This window comes from Hyperolius riggenbachi, chromosome 4, assembly GCF_040937935.1.
Source record: "Hyperolius riggenbachi isolate aHypRig1 chromosome 4, aHypRig1.pri, whole genome shotgun sequence".
Lineage (NCBI taxonomy): Eukaryota > Metazoa > Chordata > Amphibia > Anura > Hyperoliidae > Hyperolius > Hyperolius riggenbachi.
In genome coordinates, this window is record NC_090649.1 from 449,711,717 (window position 1) to 449,725,158 (window position 13,442).

The 13,442-nt window shown below is 45.7% G+C and overlaps 1 protein-coding gene across 5 annotated transcripts in view; it reads left to right on the plus strand.

Moving 5' to 3' along the window:
- The window catches only part of DAAM2 (dishevelled associated activator of morphogenesis 2), a 290,157-nt gene that overhangs the window by 96,376 nt on the left and 180,339 nt on the right, over positions 1–13,442 (plus strand). The gene's annotated exons all lie outside the window — the stretch shown is intronic.

Here is a 13,442-nt window from a genome sequence, read left to right on the forward strand (position 1 = left end):
GGTAGGTAGCCGGGTGGGTAGGTAGCCTGGTGGGTGGGTAGGTAGCCGGTTGGGTAGGTGGTTAGGTAGCCGGGGGGGTAGGTAGCCTGGTGGGTGGGTAGGTAGCCGGGTGGGTGGTTAGTTAGTCGGGTGGGTGGTTAGGTAGGAAGCCTGGTGGGTGGGTAGGTAGCCGGGTGGGTAGGTAGGAAGCCTGGTGGGTGGGTAGGTAGCCGGGTGGGTAGGTAGGAAGCCTGGTGGGTGGGTAGGTAGCCAGGTGGGTGGGTAGGTAGGTAGGAAGCCTGGTGGATGGTTAGGTAGTCGGGTGGGTGGGTAGGTAGGTAGGAAGCCTGGTGGGTGGGTAGGTAGCCGGGTGGGTAGGTGGTTAGGTAGCCGGGTGGGTAGGTAGGAAGCCTGGTGGGTGGGTAGGTAGCCAGGTGGGTGGGTAGGTAGGTAGGAAGCCTGGTGGGTGGTTAGGTAGTCGGGTGGGTGGGTAGGTAGGTAGGAAGCCTGGTGGGTGGGTAGGTAGCCGGGTGGGTAGGTGGTTAGGTAGCCGGGTGGGTAGGCAGGTAGCCCTTTTAGTAGCTATCCGGGTGGGGGGCCCCGACTCCCATCCTCCCTACCTCCCTTCCTTCCTCACCTCGGAGGGCCCCCCTCCCGATATGCGCGGCGGGAGAGCGAGCGGCAAATACAGGAAGTCTTCGGCTCTCCAGGCAGACGCTAGAGGGCTCCGCCGCTTGGTCTCCAATATGTCTCCAAGTTGGAGACATATTGGAAACCAAGCGGCGGAGCCCTCTAGCGCCGCTCTTTGCCGCTCTCCCGCCGCGCATACCGGGAGTGGGCCCCCGAGGTGAGGGAGGGAGGATAGGAGTCGGGGCCCCCCGGGGGAAAAATAATAAAAAATATATATATAAAAAAAAAATTCTTAATGGGCCCCTGAAGAAAACGGAACTTCAGAGGCCTTCGTGCGGCGGCACGGCCGTATGTCCGCCACTGCGCGGCCTAGATGAGGATAAAATTGGATTAAAAAAACAATAAACATAAAAAGTGAGGTGGCTTACCTCAATGAAGACAGTCACTAAAGACAAACTAGATCTATTATGCATAGGCAGCGCGTTTCACAGGTCCAATCCCACTTCCTCAGGCAAATGTGTCAGAGTGATCAGTGCCAATTGTATTGAGGCGCTCAATATTCTTATTGAGTTCTATTGCTTAGAAGTACTTCATATTTGTGCACGCATGCTTTTCATGAAAGAAAACCTGTGAGGTCCAGAGGAGAAAACCGTAGATACGGTACCTTGGTAGAAGGAAGCCTCTGGATACTCCAGAGGCATCACTTGTCCTACTCCAGTCCAGACCAGTGATCCAGCGCTAGAAGTTGGTGGCCGCGCTCCCATCCGTGAATGAGTGTGGCCGCACTATGCAGGTGCAGAATGCCTTTCTCGAGCTGGTTTTGGGGGAGGGGGGATACATAATATTTCGCCGCCGGTCAGCTGGGCGCAGGGCGAGCCGAATGACAGCTCACCCTGCTGCCACTGAAATTCCCAGCGGCGTTAAAGACCATTTCCCCTCCGAGTCGAAGAAACTCCCTGGGGACCGTCTATAGCTGGCACCCAAATTACCGGTACACAGCCGTGGTCTATAGCATTGCAGTTATAACTGCACCAATGCCAAGCTGCTTTGTTTGGGGGTCTCAGCACTCGTTTGGTTGCGGGAGGCAGGGAAAGCCTCTGGGTTAACCAGAGGCTTCTCACTACTGAGTTAAGTACCTACAGTATATTGGGATTTTTCACCTATCAGCTATCGCCAAGGTTTCTGGAGACTCCTAATAAGCACTATTTTCAAGCAATACTGAAGTGACCGTGTAAATAATAAGTTAAGGTGGCCACTAACGATACAATATTTTTCATCCCAATTTTACCAAATTTATGTAGTAGAAGGGTAAATATTGAATATATTGAATGGTTAATTTAGGCAGTTACCTTATATTACATAGAAATGGTAATATTGGATAAAAAAAGGATTGTATCGTTAGTGGCCAGCTTTAGATACTCACCTATGAAGAGAGAAGTCTCTGGATCCCACAGAGCCTTACCAGTCCTTTCATCCTGTCATTGGTTTGCTGCTGTTCCCTGGTGAAAGTCTGCTCCTTTGGGACTACTCAGAAGGCTCTAAAGTGGGCCATATGGACCTGCTTGTTTTAGGAAGTACTGGGGGATGCGAGTAAGCATTCATGAGGACTCCCGGAGGGGAATTCAACTAGTTGTTCGAATAACTTTGCCGGGGTACAGCAGTGGGCCGAGGGCATGAAGAGAGGTCCAGGAAGACTATGAGATCCAGAACCTTCTCTCTTCATTGGGAAGTATCTAACTTTTTCATGTTCATTTCGGTATTGCTTTAGTTTACTGAGTTTGGAAATTTTCACAAGAAAGTTTATTCCAAATCTTGAATCTAATGAAGCCAAGGCAGTTTCTAGGCTAAATTGCACCTAGGGCAAGGGTGTAAAAATTGCGCCCCCTTTCCTTCCCTCCCCCCCCCCCCCCATGGACTCCCTAACCCTTAATCTTTAGGGACAGTCACACAGCTACAGGTCACAAGTAGATCCTACTTACTAGTGACCAGCCGATCATCCAGAAGGAAGCAGGGACCAGGAAAAAACACAGGCAAAGAGAGCCCGGAAAGCCGACTCCTCCATGGGCGCCGCACACTGACAGCCTGCAATACCGCTACAGGACATCAGATGTCATCACGCGGTGGTGATGTGATGATGACTTGACGTCTGACGCAGGCAGCCGAGGAGGAGTCAAGGAAGGTGATCATACTAGTAATCTTCTTTCTACTTCCATTTGGCTGCACCACGCGTCACCAGCTCCCTAGTGGTTATGTCCTTCTACCTGGACCGCCCTTCTTGTACTTGCCGGTCTGCGCACAAGGCTACCACCCTGCCCGCAATGCCCAAGAAACGGCAGTGAATGAAGTGCTTTGGTCTTTGCTGAAGTATCTACAGATACCTGTTGTCCAAGATGGGCATCTTTCAGTTGAGTCAGTCAACAATCTCTTGTTTGCAGATTCTCTACAATATCCTGTAGGCTGATAGTTATTGGAGAATGCAGTGCGGTCACCACTGGTAAGATAGCATTGGTTGGGGTCTCAGCAGAAGGTTCTTGTCCTGCCTGCAATTTTTTTCATATACATTTTTTTTAACTTTCTTTATGAGGTTTTGGCTTACAAACTGTACACACAAACTGCCTCTATACTGATGGAACATAGTTTTCACTTAATGTACACTATAGTGACACAGTGGAACACATCTATAGGTGTGGGGTCCTGCCAGAAGTTCACAGACCTTTCATTTGCACAAAGCAGGAAATAAAGCCTGGTGTGTTCACCAACCCATGGGGATACAGAAAAGAAAAGCCTGTATTAGGTGGTGGAAAATGAAGACAGGGAGTTCTTTGTGTTCACATTACAGAACTTATATTTTTACATACAAACCATTCATCTTGATAAGAAGCGAGATGACTTATTTACAGTTACCTCGGAGCCGTACAACTCTGAGCAGGCCTGGAGCACCGGGGGCTCAGAATTCACTGGGGGATGCCCAAAACCGATAAGGTCACAATCGTTTTACCAGTGTTGACCCATTGTTGACCCTGACATATGTAGAACATTTGGTGATGGCAACATGCACTGTATGGTGGCTTTACAATTCAATGCAAAATTGGCCTTAGGATAGCTCCCAAGTGTCCCTTTTTTAAGAAGGGCAGTCCCTTTTTGGGAACCAAACCCCTTTGTCTTTCTTTCTACTTCATTTGGAAGCAGGGAATGTGGTCGTCCGCGGCTAATGGACAATTTGACCCATAGGTGCTAACGCAAATATCATTATTCCAGCGCATGGAACAGACAAGGGTGGACAGAGGACACAAGCGGACATACTAATTGGGGGAAAATGTCTATAAGACGCCCCTGCACTATAGATGCACCAGGTTTAGCAATTTTTTCCCCGTGGATTTTGTCCTCTAAACCAAGGTCTTATAGTCCGGTGCATCTAATAGCCTGAAAAATACGGTATATCTGTGTGAAGCGGTGGATTATGAAAAGACATGGGGTTATTTTACCTTCCTAGACATTTTGTAACTGTCATTTTCTTTTTCCGTTATTTTCGTTCAGCTTTGACTGTCTCCCTGGAGTTTCGTTTTAAGAGTCTGTTTATTGTTTTCACTGTTAATAAAGGCTTTTTCATGCCTTTTATGTTATTCGGAAAGTTGAATGTTCCGGGTGATAAATACTTTCCTTAATCCTTTTGCAGCCAAATCTTACACTTCATAGCGGCTGTAAATACTTCTGTGCGTCATCCGCTTATTTACGGGTGTGACTCGCCTGTGCTGCGGTGATACGTACATTGCCCTGACCCTCCAATGTAGGATTAGCGACTGTTATGCCTGCCCACTTCTCACATGGCGGTCAGAGCTGATAATATTAGCGGCAAGTGAAGGTGATTGCGTAAGTCTGCTCTCTACAGGTAAATGCCCTGTTATGGACACAAAAGTCAGATCTTAATCACTTAAAGCGGATCTGAGATGAAAAACTAACTAGAACAAGTAACTTGTCTATATATCTTATCTAAAATTTAGATAGTTTGCACAGCAAATCTAGCTGCAAACAGCTTCAACAGAATATGATTATTTCTTCCTGTGATACAATGACAGCGGCCATGTTCTGTTTGTAAACATTACACACAGGCAAGCTGATCTGCATCTCCAGCCTGTAAAAAACCTAATTCCCCCTCCTCCCCTCTGCCTCTGAAATCTCTGGCTAGTAACACCTCCCCCTCCTCCTGCCCAGACTGAGCTCCCATAAGCCCTTCATACTGTCTGAAAATGCCAAGGCACTCTGAAAAGCTGTGGTTAAGCTTGTTTAGTTTATAGGGAATTAGAGTATTAACAAAAAAGTATTTGGCTTGAGGAATGCCCCATTAACTATATGAAAGGAACACAATTTTGCAATAAGTAAAAGTTTATCTCAGATCCACTTTAAGTACCAGCGGTCTCTGCCCCCTTAAGGACTAGAGACCGTTGGTACAGAAACGGCGTAATCCCGATGAATCGCCGCATATACCCGTCGCAACCATCGTCATCGCTGCACGTCGGGATCCTGGGCCTCCCACTCTGTTGTCTCTATGATGGCAGAGTTCCTGTGAGCCGGTCAGGAGCTGCTTTCATTGGCTCCTGACCCTGTCTTTCAATGTAAGCCAATGGGAGCTACTGCCATTGAAAGACAGGGCCAGGAGCCAATTAAATTGGCTCCTGACCGGCTCACGGGTCTCTTCCGTCATAGAGACAGGCAGAGCCAGTGAGCTTCGGCGACAGACGGGTGGGATTAAGTGGCGAGATCGGCGGCAGCGACAGAAATGGTGGATGTGTGCAGCGGCGGCTAATTTAAATTGGTTAAATGGTTAATTTGCATATATTCAGCAGTGGTGCCTGGGAGACATCTCGAGCTCACTCCAACCTGAATTATCGCAAATTCTTTCTGTTTTAGAAGAGCAAACTTTTGTTTTTGTTTTAATTTAAATTTACGCCCTGCAAGCCATGTGACCACCAAAACAGGGCGTAGATTTCAATTAGCTCGGTCCTTAAGTAGTTAATGTGCCCATTAATGATCAAATCTCCTAAATGATCGACCATTCAATCTGATCGTTGTAATTGTTCCGAAACAATGGTTACAGGCCACCAACAGAGGGGAAAATGATAATTAATCCCATCAGACTAATGGTGGCCACTAATGATCCAATCTTTTTCATCCAATCTTACCATTTCTATGTAATATAAGGTAACTGCCTAAATTATCCATTCAAAATATTCACTCATCATTAGTGGCCACCTTAAAACATATATGTCAAACTCTGGCCTGCAGTGCCAGCAAATTTGGCCCCCTAAGTGGTTTTCCCAGTTTGCATTATATTCGGCCTAGTGCTAAGCCTATATGACTAAACGCTGAGACTATGATGCCACAAGGTGAAGAGAAAGGGGCCACTAGACACCAGGGTACTGTATAGGGGAGAGAGCCACTAGACACCAGGTGGCGGTGGAGGGGGGGGGGGGGCAGGGGCGCACTAGACACCAGGTGGGGGGGGGGGGAAACAGGGGCGCACTAAACACCAGGGAACTGTATAAGGGAGGGAGGGGGGCCACTAAACACCAGGGAACTGTATAGGGGAGAGAGCCACTAGACACCAGGTGGCGGTGGGTGGGGGGGGGGCAGGGGCGCACTAGACACCAGGTGGGGGGGGGGAAACAGGGGCGCACTAAACACCAGGGAACTGTATAAGGGAGGGAGGGGGGCCACTAAACACCAGGGAACTGTATAGGGGAGGGAGGAGGCCACTGAACACCAGGGAACTGTATAGGGGAGGGAGGGGGGCACTAGACAGTGACACCAGGAAACTATATAGGAGAGGAAGGGGGCCATTAGCCACCAGGGAACTGTATAGCCTGATACACACTTTCCATTATAATTGGCCAATCACTGACCAATTTTACCATTGCCATGTAGTATAAGAGCTTACCTACACAATCTGTTCTCAGTAATTAATATCTGTTGGACCTCCTACTACATGGAGGAGGTAAAATTGGTCAGTGATTGGCCAGTCATAATTGAAAGTGTGTTCCAGGCTTTAGGCCTGGAACCCACTGCAAAACGCTATTGCTAATCGCAAGCGCTAGCATTTTGTATGAACAGTTTGTCAGCGGTTTCATGAGCGTTTTAGGAAGGGATTTTACAAAGTGTATCAATTTGCCAGCGATTGTGTAGCGATTAGCGTTTTAAAGTCTGATTGGTCCTTTCATAGTTACATAGTTATTTTGGTTGAAAAAAGACATACGTCCATCGAGTTCAACCAGTACAAAGTATAACACCAGCCTACTCCCTCACATATCCCTGTTGATCCAGAGGAAGGCGAAAAAACCCTTACAAGGCATGGTCCAGTTAGCCCCAAAAGGGAAAAATTCCTTCCCGACTCCAGATGGCAATCAGATAAAATCCCTGGATCAACATTATTAGGCATTACCTAGTAATTGTAGCCATGGATGTCTTTCAACGCAAGGAAAGCATCTAAGCCCCCTTTAAATGCAGGTATAGAGTTTGCCATATCAATTAATTTTAATTTTGTTATAGTGTGTGTTAACGTCAAAACGCTAGCAAAATCGCTCCATGCAGGTTTTGATGAGCGATTACGCCAGCGTTTATATACTTTGCATTGAAGCAATAACGCTCCCAAAATGCTGCATGTCCTGCGTTTGCGATTTGAGAAATCGCAAACGCTCCAGTGGAAGTTGCCCCATCCAATTACATTAGCTGAGCGTTTTGGCAAAACGCTAGCGTTCTGTAACGCTCCAAAAATGCTCTCAAAATCGTGCTTGTGGGTTCCAGCCCTTGGAGTTGATGGGTGATCCTATAAAATGTATTTATAAAAGTCTGCTATCCTTACCTTCTGCAGCCATATGACTGGCCTCAGGCTACATTACAGCAGAAACCAACATATTATTTTCCATCTTATGGTGCCCATACATGGTAAAATTGTTTTCAATTAATTTCGTTCAATTATTCCATTAGATCAAAAAGATTGCATCGTTGTTTTGGAGGCACCATTCACAAGCATTTGAATTGAAAAAATGATCAAATAAAAATATTTTTCAAACATGTCTGATGTAATTTTTATAAAAAACAAACGGGATAATTGTTTTTCTTGATAGAAAAAAAAAGGATTCTTTTTGACTTTCATTTGATTAGATCGTTTTGGTCAAATAAACAGGAAAACCGAACGTTTTTATTGTATCGTGTATGGGCACCAACACTCTCATTTTCAGCAGTTACATAGTTACATAGTTATTTGGGTTGAAAAAAGACATCCGTCCATCCAGTTTAACCAGAAAACAAAGTTCAACACCAGCCTGCTCCCTCACATATCCCTGTTGATCCAGAGGAAGTTGTTATGTATTATCAGATGTTCAAGTTGGGGTGCACCTTGCGCTAGAATCGTTCCCCTGGCTTGTCATGTAGCTCCGCTGCAGATTGGCGGTTGATAACCGGGCACACACGGCCCATCAGGTGAATTCGGTTTGCGTGCGGTATACTCCCGTTCCCAGATCCAGGCCTGAAATTTGCTGACATAACACACTGTATCTGCAATCTCCTCTGAGCCGTCACTTTGTCACTCTTCCAGCATTTTTGGCTGTGAGATCGCTGGAATAAGCCAGATTTGCATAGCCCGTGCCAGAGTCGCGAGACCTCAAAATAACAGCCGAGCGAATGTTGTCTTAAGATTGTGCCACACAGCTCGCTGAACCCTGTCCAAGGCCGCGTTATATTATTCTCCGACCGTCCCCGATCCGAGAAGCGGATTACCGCTTTATTAACTTTATTCTTAGGCTGTGTGATGACACATTTATGCCTTAGCAGTCTTGGGCTGGTGTCCCGGCCGTACGCGATCCTTGTGCGCTCCTGCGGTTCTACCACTGGCTGCGCCTTGCCAGACCTCGTTCCTTTCATGGTGACATGACCGGGGAAGTTGGAGGAAAAAAATCAATGTCTTTGATCCGGGGAAGTTGGAGGAAAAAAATCAATGTCTTTGATTATATAACACTGTATTCCCTTAGGAACACTAGCAAACAAGTGTTCTAAAATGACAATGAACAAATAATGGGCTTGATTCATTGAAGAGGAATTTCAGCCTAAACAAACATACTGTCATTGAGTTACATTAGTTATGTTAATTAAAATAGATGTGAACGGGCAAATGTTTTTGATTTCACAAACATATTGGTTGAAAGGAGGTGACAGGGAGCATGAGACACAGTTTCAACTGTCCTGTGTCCTGATCACCCCTCCCAGTTTCTAAGCAAAGAGAGCAACATCAGAAATCCCATCATGCTTTGTACAGCATCAGGGTAAAAATGCCCAGGCAGATTTCTTTGATGGGGCGGTGCTTAGCTTCTGTGCAGCTAAAATTGAGGCTTGGGTAAGCAAAACAAAATTCTGATGCTATGAAACTGTTAAAGACATACCCAGCCTTTTCAGTGCTGCTGAGTAGATTTTCAGTCTGGAGGATCACTTTAAGCTGCACTGCTAAAGCAGCGCACCTTAATTAGAAGGAGCGGCCGCTTATGCTTGCTTTACATAGCAGCGCACTTTCCGCCGTTAATGGGCTGGGTGAGTGGGAAGTGGTTAAATCGCCAATGTGTTAATCGTTAGTTAGGAAAACATCTGTAATCTTCTTTTTTAATTTTTTTTTTTTTTTATATTTATATAGTGCACATAGTCTGTAGCACCGTACATGTTACAAAACAAATAGTGGGGAGCATAGATACAATAGAGGATCAAAACTCTGTACAATCAGGACATTCAGCAATAGAAATAGAGACATTCTGTAGTTGATGTGTGGTTTAAGACATCACCAATTTCATATGATAACTTACAGCAGAATAAGAAACACTAGGAAGAGATCCCTGCCCTTGCAATGTTACAGTCTAGAGTAGTAGTGATGGACAAACATCAAATTTTCACTGTCATTCTTCCACTGTTAATGCCAGAGGCCTCAAACCTAGTACTAACAGGTCATTGGGTGACTGGACTTTAAACCGGTTGGCGGAAGGCGGTCCTGGGGCTGCTCCCGTGGCCACGCCCATCGGCGTGACACGGTCAGCAATAGGTTAAAGCACTGTGGAATATGTCACTGCTATATAGATGTATAATAATAATAGTGTGTGATTGTAGTGAGTAGCCTTTTGGATGTGACTGTCTTGTTCAAAAGGCTACTACTGCACGCGGGCCCGTGGGCTCCCATGCCACCGCCGTTATCCAGGAGACCAATGAATGGGAACATCGTTCCCATTCATTGATCTAAGTCCCCGGTAGAAAGACCGACAGCTTCTTATGAGAAGCCGCGGTCTTTCTGAACAAAAAAAATAAATCATGTCCTTCTTATACTTCCTGTATGCGAGAGTCCTCACTTACAGGATGGAATTAAAAAAAAAAAATGACTGTGGCCAGCTTGTGGCCAAATAGTAAAACTACATGTACATACATTTTTTTTCACACAAAACACAATAAATTACATTTAAAATTAACTGTTTACCTCCCACACTCAAAAAATACCTAAATAAAATTAACTAAAAAAAAAATAAAAAATGTACAATTAAAAAACAAAAAACAAAAACATAAATAGTTACCTAAGGGGCTGAATTTTTTTTAATGTGCATGTCAAAAGGGTATATTACTAATATTTTTTTAAATTATAAGCTGGTAAATAGTGATGGACGCAAAACTGAAAATGCACCTTTATTTCCAAATAAAATATTGGCGCCATACATTGTGATAGGGACATAATTTAAATGGTGTAATAACCGGGACCAATGGTCAAATAAAAGGTATGGGTTTTAATTATGGTAGCATGTATTATTTTAAAGCTATAATGGCCTAATACTGAGAAATAATGAATTTCCTAAATTTTTTTCCCTTAATATTCCTGTTAAAATGCATTTAGAAAAAATAATTCTTAGCAAAATGTACCACCCAAAGAAAGCCTAATTGGTGGCGGAAAAAAATAAGATCTAGATAAATTCATTGTGATAATTAGTGATAAAGTTATTGGCGAATGAATGGGAGGTGAAAATTGCTGGGATGCATAAGGTGAAAAAAGACAGAAGACTGAAGTGGTTAAAGTGTAAGACTGAAGAGAAAAGGTCAGGGATTTCTGTACAGCACTGGGGAATATGTCAGAGCTATTTAAATGAATATTAATAATAATAGTGTGTGACCGTTGCAAGGGACATTAGAGTGTAAGCTCCTCTGGTGCAGACAGTGATGAGAACGGTCCCTGTTGGGACATATGTTAGAGAGAGATGAAGGTAATATATATAATGCAGGATTGGTGGTGTCACACAAGTCCCAGTGTCATTAGGGAGTTATGTGAATGTCTGGTATCTGTACATCAGCAAAACAAATTGCATGCTGCCCGACCTCCTGGTTTCCACGCTGGGCTGTCGCTGTCACCCCACCTCCCCAGCCATCGAATGCGCCTCCTGACCTCAGACAGCATTTTTTGGCTTATTTTTAGATGTGGAATGTCGCTCTGGGCCTGGTAATCCTATGTAACATGGGTAGAGCTCTTGTTTCACTTGTCTGCCCCGTAAGTTTGGGAATCCATCTTTTAAACGTTTCCATATGTCTGCGTTCGCGGCCGCAAGCTAACTCCCAGAAAACATTTTCCATAAGCGCTGTGGCTGGCGGGATTGGCAGAAAGCTGCCCCTCCATGCTGCCGCGGGGTCTCTTGTCTGATCTCGTCTCCGGGGTTCCCCAGGGGGCTTTGAGGTTGTCACCAGCTGCTGTGTGACCTGGCCGAGGAGTTTGTGGACCAATGTCGATGATTTTTCTCTGCGATAAATCGGCTACAGACAATCCTAGGAAAAGTTTTCAAGCGTCTCACTGAAGAATTCTCCTTACCTTTTTACTTTTATTTTATGGTTCCTTTAAATTTGACTACAGGAATTTATTTAAGTATGTTAATGCCGCGGGATGAGTGTGGAATGTAGAATGGTTATTTCATGACGCTTATGTTTGCCAACACTTAATTTGGGCGCCCGATCCCTCTGATAGTGTATTTGTATATTTCGCATACCGGTCCTCCACTCTCAATTGTTGTTTTTGTACCAACTCTGTATTTCATATTTTGGTGTATACCAGTGATATGCAAACTTGGCTCTCCAGCTGTTAAAGGGAACCAGAGATGAAGCACCCTCATCTATTTTACCATATATATCAGTGGGAACATTAGAGAAAACACCTAACCTGCTCTCTGTTTTATCCTTCACTGCTCAGCCTGCTTGTTATCAGCCCTGACTGAGCATTCAGTCTGGCTTTGCTCAGGAATCATTATAGCTGAGTCATTATAGCAGAGCCAGAAGGGGCCATGCTTGGGATTGAAAAGACATCAGAGAAGACAGACTCAGCTATAATGATTCTGGAGCGAAGCCAGACTGAATGCTTAGTCGGGGATTTTATCAGGGCTGATAACAAGCAGGCTTAGCAGTGTAGGATGAAACAGAAAGCAGAATAGGTGGTTTCTCTAAGGCCCGGTTCACATTAGTGGACATACGGATCCGGCCATCTGTATCCGGTGAAATCGGTCCGTTTTACAGCCAGTGTGTTGTAAAACGTCCGTTTTCATTGGCTCCTATATGCTGCAAAACCTTCCGTTTCCGTTCCGCTGTGTGAAACGGTCCGGAAAATTGGGTCCTGCAGCATTTTTTGGTTCGCTTAGCGGAACGGACCACGGAACCGAGCGGCTGGTTCCGTTGGCAAATGCTAATGTGAACCGAGCCTGATGTTCCCACTGATATATATGGTGAAATACATGAGGGTGCTTCTTCTCTGGTTCACTTTAACGTGAGTCTGAAGCGAGAATAAATCTCGCTTCAGAGCTCATAGTTAGCAGGGGCATGTGTGCCCCTGCTAAACCGCCGCTATCGTGTCGCTAAACGGGGGTCCCTTCACCCCCAAATCCCCCTCCGTGCAGCGCATCCCCTCTTCCTGGTTGGGGCAGGGCTAACCGCCGCAGCCCTGCCCCACGCGCGTCTGTCAGCGCGTATCTCCGCCTCTCCCCCGCCCCTCAGTCTTCCTTTACTGAGAGGGGCGGGGGAGAGGCGGCGATGCGCCGCTGATAGACGCGACTGGAGGCAGGGCTGCAGCCGTTAGCCCTGCCTCCAGGAACGACCAATTCTACAACCAAGGTTTGCTGGGGTGGGTTTGGGGGTGAAGGGACCCCCGTTTAGCCACGGGATAGCGGCGTTTTAGCAGGGGCACACATGCCCCGGCTAACTATGAGCTCTGAAGCGAGATTTATTCTCGCTTCAGAGTCTCTTTAAGGAACTACAAGTTCCACAATGCATTGCAGGAGTGTGACAGTCATGATTCATAAAGGCAAATGCATTGTGGGACTTGTAGTTCCTTCACAGCTGGAGAGCCAAGTTTTCAGATCACTGGTGTATACCATTGTCTGTATAATTTTGTATACCCACGTTTGCTTCTTACTTCGTACAGAGCCTCGGAATATGTTATTGCTTTATAAATCAATAATAATAAAGTTGTGCAGTTGGCCACGTATGTACAAAAAGTTTGCCTCATCCATCAAAAAGTCTAGGACCGGCCCTGGTGATGGACAAAGCCAAACGATGGACTGCACAACATGGCCGCATTCAAAACAAGTGTTTTGAATGGAGCCGTGTTGTGCAGTCCATCGTTTGGCTTTGTCCATCACCAGGGCCGGTCCTAGACTTTTTGATGAATGAGGCAAACTTTTCAGGATGCCTAGCCCCCCCGATTTGGAATCATTACACAACACTCAACAAGTTACCCTGCTTCATTTAATGTTCTTCTCAGTCAGCAAGGAAGCATATGCAACAACTTG